Genomic DNA, 12,612 nt, shown 5'->3' on the forward strand with positions numbered 1-12,612 from the left:
CAGGGCTGGGGGTGAGAGTGACACCTGGCTATGCTGATCCCACCACCACAACAGGGGCAGGGCCTCGGTGTTCACGGGGGCGGGGGACATTGGGGGAGAAGCGGGAGGGGGAGGGGGAGTAGGAGTAGGAGCTATGACAACAACAGGAGCAGGCATCATGCAGACAATAGGGGAGCACACATCTGTGCACAGGGAGTGGCCCTGCACCAGCAGCTCCTGCCAGGTCTCTTGATGCAGCTGGATGTCCTCCTGGAGTCTAGTATCAGAGGGGCAGCCATGTTAATCTGAATCTGCAAAAGCGACGAGGAGTCCTGTGGCGTCTTAGACTAACAGATTTATTAGAGCATAAGCTTTTGTGGGTGAAGACCCACTTCATCAGATGCATGTCTGACGAAGTGTGTCTTTGCCCATGAAAGCTTATGCTCCAATAAATCTGTTAGTCTATAAGGTGCCACAGGACTCCTCGTCACTCCTGGAGTCTGTGATCGATGGTCTGCTCCAGGTATTGGAGTGACACAAGGTGCTACCTCTGGAACTCATTCATGTGTCTCCAGAACCTGTGGATGCCTTGGGTTCAGGAGGCTATCCCGGGTGATATTGACTGCCCTCCTCTCACAGCTGGCCTGACTGTGGAGAATAAAGAGAGATGGTCAGTCATCCCAGGGGACACTGTACCTGAAGCCTAGCCCTCACCTGTGAGCTGAGAGTGACTGTTCTCAGCTCAGTTGAAGGCGCCATGTTTGGAGCAAAGCCATGTGCACTCTGGCCAGTGGGCCTGGATCTCTCTGGGAATGGGTACTGCCCTGAGAGTGAGGGCATGTCTGTGTGCCGGGTGTGGGACTGCTGAGTGTGTGTGTGTGTGTGTGTGTGTGCGTGTCCTCAGTCTCCTTCTAGAGGTGGCTTGTGGAGGGAGGGTGTCCCACCTAGGTGGATGTCCCACCCCAGAATCACAAGCATGGCAGGCCTCTCCAGACACCCTGTGGCCAATAGCACAAGGGCCCTCTGTGGCAGCCTCCGGGTGCTGTGTGGCCAGGAACTGCACGACACATGCTCCAACATTTGCAGGCTGCTGCACAATCCCCAGGCAACAAGGGACAAACGAGAAGCACCCAGCTACCCTTCACCTCCCATCCTCTCCCCTCCCTGAGTGAAGAGAAAGTGATGGTAGTCACTTGATGTTCCTTCCCCAGCCTTGGATGATGCCTGGGACATATCAGCAGAGTGCTCCAAGGTCAGCAGAGTGCTGATGCTTGCCTTATCTGGCTTCGACTCCTCCTCCACTTCCTCTTCCTCCTCATCTCTCTCCCTCACGAGGACGATGACGGATGTCTCGAGCCCGGAGTCCATAACCAGGGGTGGGGTGGGGAGTGGGGATGGAATAGACTGCCTACCTTCCAGGATGCAGTCCAGGCGTTTAAAATAAGGGTAGGTGTGAGGTTCTGCCCTGGAGCGGGAGTTGCCCTAGCATATGCCTGGTGGAGCTCTTTTACCTTCATCCGCATCTGCTCCTGGGTGCGGATGTGCCCCTTGTTGGCCAGACTGTTGGCTATCGGGCCATGGACATCTGCATTCCTTCTTCTGATGAGGAGATCCTGAAGATTGGTCTCATCACCCCAAAGCTCAATAAGGTTCAGGATCTCTGCATCAGATCAGGAAGGCATGCATCTTTTTCAGTCCCTGGCAGGCTCCTTGGAAGCTGTCTGACTGCTCTCTGGGATCAGTGGAGCGCTGGGTGGGACCAGCAGAGTGGCTCCTATTGGGGGAAAAGTGAGGCAGGTGTAGCTGCAGGGTGGCCCAAGACTCTCAGGGCCTCCTATGTGCCACAAGCCCTTTCTGCAGTCTGCAGCTTTAAGAGCTCCAGGGAAGAGAGTGGAGTAGTGTTTAGCACCCTCCGCACCTGGGAAGGGCTGGAGGCCCCCTATTTAGAAATAGCAGCTTTTACTGTCTATACAGCACCTATTCTGAAATATCTCAAAATAGTTTGGAATAGGCATTATTACTTGTAGTATGAGGTTTACAGAAGCTGGTATAAGCCATTATTTTGAAATAATGGAATTGATGTGTAGATGCTCGCTTTGTTATTTTGGAATAATGACCACAATTCTGAAATAACTTTGCTGTGTAGATACACCTCCAGTGACTATCATCGAGCTAGAGATATGACATTCCTGAGCTAATGAAGTAGAACAAGATAAATTGTCAAGAAGTTACTCTTCATGCACACAAATACTTGGCATTTTTGTAGGGCTTCATAACTGTAACAGTGACCTTATTTAGCACCAGGTTTTTGAACAATGACAAACCCTATTGGCTCTCTGAATAAGCTACTGCTTAAACAGAACTGCAGTATTCACTATTGGCTGGTTAATAGCTGTAGTAGTGCACAAGAGCACCAAAAACTTACTGGTTATACATTGAAGCATGTTACAGAAGGGGAGAAAGAAGATAAGGATATAGTTCACAAATTCTCTCTGTTGACCCAAACTGAGATCCTGGGTGCCTTGTTGTAAGCTGCAAAACTCTGAACCTTTGTAATTTTGATCAATCCAGCTGTTTGAAGACTCTGGGTGGCTAATTGCTCCCTAGTGAAGAGTGGCGGAGCTGAGCTAATCAAGAAAGTCATAGCATAAAAAGCTACCTAGTAGGCAAACTCAAAAGCCAGTGGAAAGAGGCATTTTGGAGGGAGTGTGAGAGAGGCTTTCCCCAGGTGTAGCATGACATGTGATATAAAGATGGCCAGGGATAGAATAGTATTTTGCCTGAAAACCAAAGAGATTTCATGTGCATGAAGTGGAAGTTGGTGGCTCTACTGGAGAAAAAGATTCTTGGATTTCAGGGACAAGTTGATACGATACTTGAAATGCTGAGAAGTTCCTAGGCAACTGTGTTTGAGAAACACCAATACCCCAGGTTCAAGGAGGAGTGAAGCTGGCCACCCAGGGATCTGAGAGAAAGGAAGTCAGAGGAGGCCTGGTGGTTTGTAAATCACCAAAGGCAGGAGATCATAGTGGTACTCTAAGTGGCTGGAGACAGATGCAGATGATCAGCTTGTAAGCCACCAGAAAGAAGACCAGGAGGAATTAGTTATGGCTCGAAGTTTAAAATCAAGACCAGGTCCTCAGTGTGGCTAATTTGAAAGATACTTCTCAAGATCCAGCAGATCTATGGGAACAGACAGATGTATTGGACACACATGTAGGATTCTGAGACTGATGGGTGAAGATCCATTGATGATGGCTCATATTGGCACTGACACTGTTTTGAGGGCTAACTCACAGATAGATGACTTCAGAGAACCTTAAGTGTGGTGGAGAAAAAAAATATCCCAGTAATCTTCCCTGAGATCTTCCCTCCCTTGACCACAGGAAGATAGAAGGCAAAAGATTCCAAAAGTGAACTGCTAGTTAGAGAAGCAGTGGAGGGTTTTGGTTTTCTGAAACATTGGTCCACCTTTGAGGAGAGGATGCTGTCTAGTTTGGATGGCATTCATCTCCATAGAAAGGTGATCAATCTTGTCTGGCACCAGCTGGCTAATACAGTCAGGGGTGGAGGGGTTAAATAAAAGAAAAAAGATAGAAGATATGAGCACTCATTTAGAACAAGAATGAGATACTGAAAGTAAAATTAATCAAAGAATCAAAGGGACATAAAGAGGAGAATTTCTTGAATTGCCTATAGTAACAAACAAGAGGATTGGAATTTCTCATTTATCTGCATACATTCAACCTATGTGTTATTACTGAAACTAGGTGGGATAATGCACATAATTGGAATGTTAAAATCAATGGTTACAACCTATTTAAGAAGGATTGAATGAGAAAAGGAGGAGGAAGAGTGGCACTCTACAAATGTTGAGCTTCAACTCTAAATAAGCTGTCACCATCCAATGTCAAACTATACAGAGCAAATATCCTTAGTTTAAGTTCTCAAACAGCATTTTTCTTACTTTGCATATCTGTAAATGTCAGTTACCGTCCATGAACATATTTTGTTAGGGTGTGTGTGCAGAGTGAAATAGATGTCGATTGACACATATCAATATAAATCTGTTCCTCCCAAGCCTACCAATGGAGAGCTGCAGGAGGGAGCTCTGCTTCCCCAGCAGTCCAGCCACATCACTTGCTTCCTGTCATTAAGTACATGGGGGCAATCCCTCTTCTGAGTGAAGTGGCTGGCAGCTGGGGGAGCAAGCTAGGGCCACATTGCTGTGTTTCTCCCCTATCGCTGCCAGTGAGTGGGAAGGAAGGGACAACCCCTGCTGTGAATACCAGGCCCTCACTTTTCCCTCGGACACCCAAAGGCTCTTGCCCCTCCCCACATGTGTTGTCCCTGCCTGTGATTGTCCCTGGAATGGAGAGAGGCACAGAATAAAAAGCCTATGAGCAGTTTTTCCTCTAATGTTTTTTATCCTGGGGTGGGTTGAATTTTCTTTAGGTTGGGTTGAAATTTCTTATGTGCAACACAAATAATGAAGTATGGATGTGCACCACAAGTACAAACAAAACATCCATGAACACTCCTTATGTGTGGAAGAAAGTATACTAACAAGGGATAGTTAACAGGAGCTATGCTTGTTGTGTAAAACCTCCACCCAATCCAGTATAATATGGATGTAAGACATATAACTTTTTGTATTGTAAGTCATGTAATATTTAAACGGAGGTGCAACAAAGATGACAAGAAGAATTTAATATGCATGAGGAGAATGACATCTGGGTGGGCCTCTCAGTGACGGACACAGAAAAAGAACGCAGTGTGAGTGACAGTGCTGCCAAGCATGCAGACCTACGATCAGCTCATTGGCCCAGATTCATGACTGCAGGCAGAGACACTAGACCCACCATTCTTGGTCTCTTTTGCTATTAGGAATGTTAATTAGTGATTAATTTGCTAGTCAAGTAGTCAATGGAATTTCCATCACCTACTTGACTAATTGATAAGCACTTCCGCATTCCACCTTTGAAATGCCAGAAGTCCCGCTAACACTGGACTCCATGTGAACGCTTTCATTTTGAAAGCGGAAGCACCCATGTGGAGCCTGGGGTCAGCAGGGGACTCAGTTCCATGCTGTCTAGGGGTCTCATGCTTCGCTTCCTCTTTGAAATGCACAAAAGCCCCTGCTGGGGACTCTTGTACATTTCAAAGTTGGCATACTGCATGGAGCCTGGGGCCAGTGGGGAGTCCCCAGCTGATCCCAGACTCCAAGTGGCACTGCTGCTTTGAAATGCTGCACAGAGCTCGGGATCAGCTGGGGAGTCCTGACACCGGACTCCCCACAGCATTCAATGCGGCAGCGCTGCACAGAGTAGCTGACCCCAGGCTCCATACAGTGTTGCTGCTTTGAAGTATCCCCTCTTTTTATAGTCCCACTTTCTGAAATTAAATGTTACAGTGTTGGGCTGCTGTGATGTTTTTTCCTGCCACAAGGATGTTAACTTTATATTATAGTCACTATTATCAAGAGGTCCAGCTATTGTCACTTCTTGGACCAGATCTTGTGCTCCACGTAGGACTAAATCAAGAATTGCCTCTCTGCTTCTGGGCTCCAAGACTAGCTGTTCCAAGAAGCATTCATGTAAGGTGTTGTGATGGGCTGGACAAAGCTGACCCTCCTGCTGGAGGCCTTTCAGCACCCTGGCCAGCAGCAGGAGCAGCGGAGAGGTCCTCTGAGCTGGGTAGAGGAGTAGCCCTTGTGGCAACCAATCTGGGCATAGCAGCTCGATATAAAAAGAGCTGCTGGGCCAGGGCTAGTCAGTTACTTTCTGGAGCTCAACCCTAGCAGGCCTCAGGGCTGACTGGGGAAACCGGAGAACTTTGGACAGCTCTGAGTGGGAGCTGCACAGTGTAGCTGGACAGAGTCTGGTCCTATGACTGGAAGCTTGCCAAGAAGCCAGGGCAACCCAGCCAAACCTGGACAAGGGGTTCAATCCCAAGACTCTATAGAGGGGCTGGATGGAGCAGCATCCTGGGGAAGTGGCCCAGGGACGTGACAGCGACTGTAGACATTGAAACTTAAACAGGTGACTGCTATTTAGGGTTCCTGGGCTGGGACCAAGAGGCGTGGGTGGGCCTGCATCCTCTGTGCCTCCTAACAAACCACACCCAGAACAACGGGGTAAACAGAGACCGGGTCTAAGGCAACCGCTTGGACACTGACTACCCCCAGATAGGTGAGTAAAAGACTGTGAGACTTCCCTCAGCCACCTGGGGGTACTCACCTGAAGGGCAGAACCCTTTACAGGTGTCAAGAAACTTTATCTCTGCATCCTGTTTCAAGGGGACATGTGCTCAGACAACTGTGATCACCTAGTTTGACCTACCATATATCACAGGTTACAGAAAACTCTCCCAACCCTCCTGAAGTAGACCCCTAATATCTGGCTAAGTTACTAAAGTCCTCAAATTTGTATTGCCTATGGGCTTAAAATCCCCAACTGAGACATGTAGCTCCTTAATGAAATGTGGTCCCAAATGGATTGCCAGTCAGGAATGATGGACAAAGAAATTCCAGCTGGGGGTTGGTTGGTTGTAATCATGGTCAAGAGGTCATAGACAACACAGATTTAGGTTGATGCAAAGGAAAAATTAGAGGACTTGTGGCGCAAGTATCAACCTTATGTTCCATTAGAGAAGATAAAAACTTCCTCTATAGAAGGCAGCATTTAATACTGCAGGCAGAGCAGGCAGAAAAACCAGTGAGGCACAAGAAAAAAAAACTGGTAGCATGTAACCCCCAGGAGAAGAAAGCCAACTCAGGTATCCCCAAATCCAGGAGAGGTAAGTAACCACTTTCAGTTACTATTCCACTATTTGATCTGAGGAAGTGGGTCTGGCCCACGAAAGCTCATCATCTAATAAACCATCTTGTTAGTCTTTAAAGTGCTACATTGTCCTGCATTTTGCTTCAGCTGCACCAGACTAACACGGCTACATCTCTATCACTTTCAGGCTCTCTGCACAGGCACTACTGTGGAGAATGATTTGGCAGGGATCTCTCAGAGAAGGGATCAGAAGAAGACCCCATCGCCCGGAAGGCATGGGATACGAAGTCCTAGGGATGGGGGTTCCATGACCACCACCCCAAGAGAAGAAAATAGGTTGGGTGGTGGTGGTCAGGGACAGAGTCATTCATCTGCCATCCCAACCTGGAATGTCAAGAAGTGTGCTGCTTACTAGGAGCTATAATTCAGGATGTGACCAAGAGTCTTCTGAGACTGATCAAACCTTCAGATGGATACCCCTTCCTGCTTTTACATGTAGAAACTAACAATACAGCCAAGAATGACCTTGAGCAGGTCACTGCAGATTATGTAGCATTGGGAAGAAGGATCAAGGAATTTAAAGCACAAGTGATGTTCTCATCCACCTTCCCTGTTGAAGATGTACCAGTTGGCAACCAGAAGGGCCAGGTTCAATGTCTAGGGGGCTTCCTTCAACAAGGTGACTAAAACTGGCTCAAGTCTGCGCCCAGTAAACTAGGAAAATTCCAACCTACCCACTGGGTGCCTTTAGAAGCAATTCTTCCTCTCTCGCAACCACTGAGTCGGCGATAGACTGTTTAATCACAGTAGGCAAGTATCAACCCACAGGACCACACATAAACAGTGAAAATCCATAACATGAAAGAAACCTATAAGCAAGGTACCATCCCCACAGTCTGCAGGGTGAAGTCTTTTGCCTTGAGGTCTTTAGTCCAACCCCACTTCAAACGCCCCATTTACAGCTCTGTCCAGTCAGTGCAGACCCAGACACATCACCCTGATGACTGCATTCATTGAGCCTTAGGTGATGCCACCTGTGTGTAGCCCCTATTGGCCAGTCACTCCTGCCAGCTGGCCGCCTGCCATTTCTCCTACTGGCTGCCCACCGGTCGCTCCTACCAGCCACCCTCCTGGCTGCCTGCTGCTGCCCCCACCGGCCACTCGCCGGTCTCTCTCATCAACCACCCTGTTGGCCACCTGCCGCTTCTCCTACTGGCTGCCCACCAGTCACTCCTGCCAGCTGCCCTGCTGGCCGTCTGCTATTGCTCCTACCGGCTGCCTGCTGGTTACTCCCAGCAGCCGCCTTGTCTGCTTCTGCCAGCCATCCTTCTGACCTCCTGTTGGTTGCTTCTGCCAGCTGCCCTGCTGGCCCTGCTGGCCGTCCACGTGCTGGTTGCAATGGGTCTGGCTCCAAGCCAAATGAGTGACTTCAGCTCTTAGGCTACATCTACACTGCAGGCTTTTTGCTCAAGGTCTATCCATAGAACAGAGGGGAAAGAATGACTGTTCTTGCACAAAAACTTGTGGAGCATCTCCACTGCAAATGTGTTCTTGTGCAAGAACCCTCATTTACAGTAAAGTATCAGAAAAGATGGCTTTTTTTGCAAGAATTATTCCTCTCCCCATGAGGAATAAGCCCTCTTGAGCAAGAGCTCTTGGCAGAGACCTCTCAGGGAAGGGATCAGAAGAAAACCCCATCACCCGGAAGGCATGGGATACATAGTCCTAGGGAATGAGGGTTCCGCAAGAAGGCAGAGTGGATGAGCAACAGGGGTTTCATGCACAAGAGAGCATCCACACCACTATAGACACTCTTGCACAAAAGCACATTTCTTGAGCAAAAGCACATGGCAGTGTGGATGCTCTCTTGTGCAAGACTGTTTGCGCAAGAACTCTTGTGCAAAACAGTTCTTGTGCAAGAAGCCTGCAGTATAGATGTAGCCTTAGTAATTTCAGCTCTTAGCCACCACCTAGGTTAACCAAAAGATTCCAGCTTCTACTGGAATAACAAAGAGACTCCTTATGGAGTCTGCTTTAGATCATCCTTAGAACAGAAGGGAAAGGAGACAGGTTGAACCAGTCATACAGCTCACACTTGGCAGACATGAAACTGGCTGACTCAAGCCCCTTCCCCCCAACTCAGTCCACTCAAATCTGGATGGGGGAGGCTTGTTTATTTGAGACCCTTTACAATGATGGTGTCTCTCCTGCAAGCATTGGTGTCATATTTTGCAGTTCCTATATTTAGGGGTAGCATGGTTTGTGACTTCACAACAGCCAAATTAGTTACAATATACCACATTCCATTCTTACAATTGACCATCTATCAGGCCTGGCTGAATTGGATTTACATAACTACACCCCAGATTCCTTCCCCATTCCAGCATGAGCTGTGTTTACATATCAACAGTTAATTATCTTGCAGAGCTAAACAATTTGAGTGAGCATAGGCACAGCCGTGGTTGCTCAGTCCTTTCAGCTGGCTGCAGTGGTTCAGACCCTACTTTCAAAGGAAAAGGACCAGGTAGGGTTCGTCAAATCATGGAAGTAAACGCATGGCTGCACAAGTGGTGTTGGAAAGAGGGCTTTTGTTTCTTTGACCATGGGACTCTGTTTCAAGGACAAGGATTGCTATGAAGAGATGGGATCCACCTAATCAAGAGAGGAAAGAGCATCATTGCAGGCAGGCTTGCAAACCTAGTGAGAAGGGTTTTAAACTAGATTCATTGGAGGATGGTGACCTAAGACCTGAGATAAGTGGGGAAGTGGGATACCAGGAAGAAACACAAGGAAGAAGGAGCAACAGAGGAGGATCTCTGATTTGAATGGAGAAGATAGGGCAATCAACTAGTTATCTAAGGTGTTTGTACACAAATACTAGAAATCTGGGAAACAAACAAGAAGAATTAGAAGCCCTGGCACAGTCAAAGAACTATGATTTGATTGGAATAACTGACATTTGATGGGATGATTCACATATTTGGAGCACTGTCATGAAAGGGTTTAAACTGTTCAGGAGGAACAGGCAAGGGAGAAAAGTAGGTGGAGTTGCATTGTATGGAAGAGAACTGAAGAGCTATGTCTACACTGAGGAGTTCTTGCACAAGAGTGGCCATTCTTCTGCAGAGCGTCCACACTGCCTGCCTGCTCTTGCACAAAAAGATTTACAGTAAAGCGTGGTAAGAGAGGGCTTCTTGCGCAAGAGCTATGTTCTTTTCTAACAATTGTAAGCTCTCTTGCGCAAGAGCTCTTGCACAAGAGGGCAGTGTGGACGCGTGGCAAGAGTTTCTTGCGCAAGAAAGCCCTATGACTAAAATGGTCATCAGAGCTTTTTTGCACAAGAGAGCATCCACACTGCCATGGATGCTCTTGCGCAAAAGCACATGGCAGTGTGGCCATGTTTTTGCACAAGAACACGCTAGTGTAGACATAGCCAAAGATTGCTCAGAGCTCCAGTATCTAGAGGGGGAACTCTTAACCTGTGGAGAGTCTTTGGGTTAAGTTTAGAGGTGGGAGCAACAGATGTGATATTGTGGTTGGTGTCTGCTATAGACTACCAGATCAGGTGGATCAGGTAGATGAGGCTTTCTTCAGACAACTAAAAGAAGCCTCTAGATCACAGGCCCTGATTCTCATGGGGGACTTTAATCACCTTGACATCTGTTAGGAGACCAATACAGCAGTACACAGACAATTCAGGAAGGTTTTGGAAAATGTTGGGGATAATTTGCTGGTACAAGTGCTGAAGGAACCGACCAGGAGCCATGATCAACTTGACCTACTGCTCACAAACAGAGAGGAACTAGTAGGGAAAGTAGATGTGGGTGGCAAACTGGACAGCAGTTATTATGAGATAGAAGATTTCAGGATCCCGACAAAAGGAAAAAAGGATAGTAGCAAAATACACACCCTGGACTTCAGAGAAGCAGACTTTCACTTCCTCAGAGAACTAATGGGCAGGATCCTCTGGGATGCTTACATGAAGGGGAAAAGAGTCCAGGAGAGCTGGCTGTATTTTAAAGAAGCCTTATTGAATGCAGAGGAACAAATCATCCCAATGTGCAGTAAGAAAAGCAAATATGGTAGGCGACAAGTTTGGCTTGGCTTAGTGAAATCCTTGGCAAGCTTAAACACAAAAAAGAGGTTTATAAAAAGTGGAAATGTTGACAGATGACTAAGGAGGAGTATAAATATATTGCTCAAGAATTCAAGGGAGTTATCAGGAAGGCAAAAGCGCAATTGGAATTACAGCTAGCAAGGGATGTGAAAGGTAACAAGAAAGGTTTTTTCAGGCATGTTAGCAATAAGAGAGTGATCAGAGTATATCTGTGGCCCTTACTGGAAGAGGGAATTAACCTAGTGAGAGATGACGTGAGAAAAGCTGAAGTAATCAATGCTTTTTTTGCCTCTGTCTTCACAGACAAGGTCAGCTTCCAGACTGATGCACTAGGCAATGCAGTATGGCACAAGGTGGGCAGTCCTTGGTGGAGAAAAAACAGGATAAGAGCTATTTAGAAAAGTTAGACATGCACAAATCCATGGGTCCAAATTTAATGCATCCGAAGGTACTAAGGAGTTGGCAAATGTCATTACTGAGCTTTTGGCCATAATCTTTGAAAACTGATGAGGATTGGGAGAGGTCCCGGATGATCGGAAAAGGCAAATGTAGTGACCATCAAACCATTTTTAAAGATGGAGGTGACCATCTTTAAAAAAGGGAAGGACAATCCAGGGAACTACAGAAGAGTCAGCCTTACCTCAGTCCCCGGAAAATCATGGATGGGATCTTCAAAGAATCAATTTTGAAGCACTTGGAAGAGGGGAAAGTGATCAGGAATAGTCAATCTGTATTCACCCAGGACAAGTCATTCCTGACCAATTTGATTAGCTACTTTGATTAGGTAACTGGCTCTGTCGACATGGGAAAGTCAATGGATATGATATACCTTGACATTAGCAAAGTTTTTGTTATGGTCTCCCACAATTTTCTTGCCAATAAATTAAGGAAATATGGATTGGACAAATGGACTGTAAGGTGAAAAGAAATCTGGCTAGATTGTTGGGCCAAAAGGGTAGTGATCAACAGCTCGATGTCAGGTTGGTGTTTGGTTTCTACCGGAGTGCCCCAGAGGATTGGTTTTAGGTCTAGTTTTGTTTAACATCTTTATTAATGGCCTAGACAAGTGATTGGATTGCACCCTCAGCAAGTTTGTGGATGACACTAAGTTAGGGGACCAGTAGATATGTAGGGATAGGGTCCAGCATTAGAGAATTGGGCAAAAAGAAATCTGACGAGGTTCAACAAGGACAAATGTAGAGTCTTGCACTTGGGATGGAAGAATCTGGTGCACTGTTACAGGCTGGGGACTAACTAGCTAAGTAGCAGTTCAGCAGGAAAGGACCTGGGGATTACAGTGGACGAGAAGCTGGATATGAATCAACAGTGTGCCCTCATAGACAAGAAGGCTAATGGCATATTAGGGTGCATTAGGAGGAGCATCCAGCACATTTAGAGAAATGATTATTCCCCTTTATTCGGCACAGGTGAGACCACATCTGGAGTATTGCTTCCAGTTCTGGGCCCCCACTATAGAAAGAATGTGGATGGTTTGGAGAGGGTCCAGCGGAGGGCAACCAAAATGATAGAGGCCCGGAGCACATGACCTATCAGGAGAAGCTGAGGGATTTGGACTTATTTAATTTGCAGAAGAGAAGAGTCAGGGGGATTAGATAGCAGCCTTCAACTTCCTGAAGGGAGGTTCCAAAGAGGATGGAGAGAGGCTGTTCTCACTACTGAGGGATGGTAAAACAAGCATTAATGATCTCAAGTTACAATGGGGAAGGTTTAGGT

General features: G+C 46.9%; 1 pseudogene; it reads left to right on the forward strand.

The window, feature by feature from the left end:
• Window positions 1-1,556: 1,556 nt before the first annotated feature.
• LOC149520695 (uncharacterized) overlaps window positions 1,557-12,612 on the forward strand; it is a 52,421-nt pseudogene continuing 41,365 nt past the window's right edge.

The sequence above is a fragment of the Pelodiscus sinensis genome, chromosome Z (genome assembly GCF_052426305.1).
Source record: "Pelodiscus sinensis isolate ZL-2025 chromosome Z, ASM5242630v1, whole genome shotgun sequence".
Taxonomy (NCBI): domain Eukaryota; kingdom Metazoa; phylum Chordata; order Testudines; family Trionychidae; genus Pelodiscus; species Pelodiscus sinensis.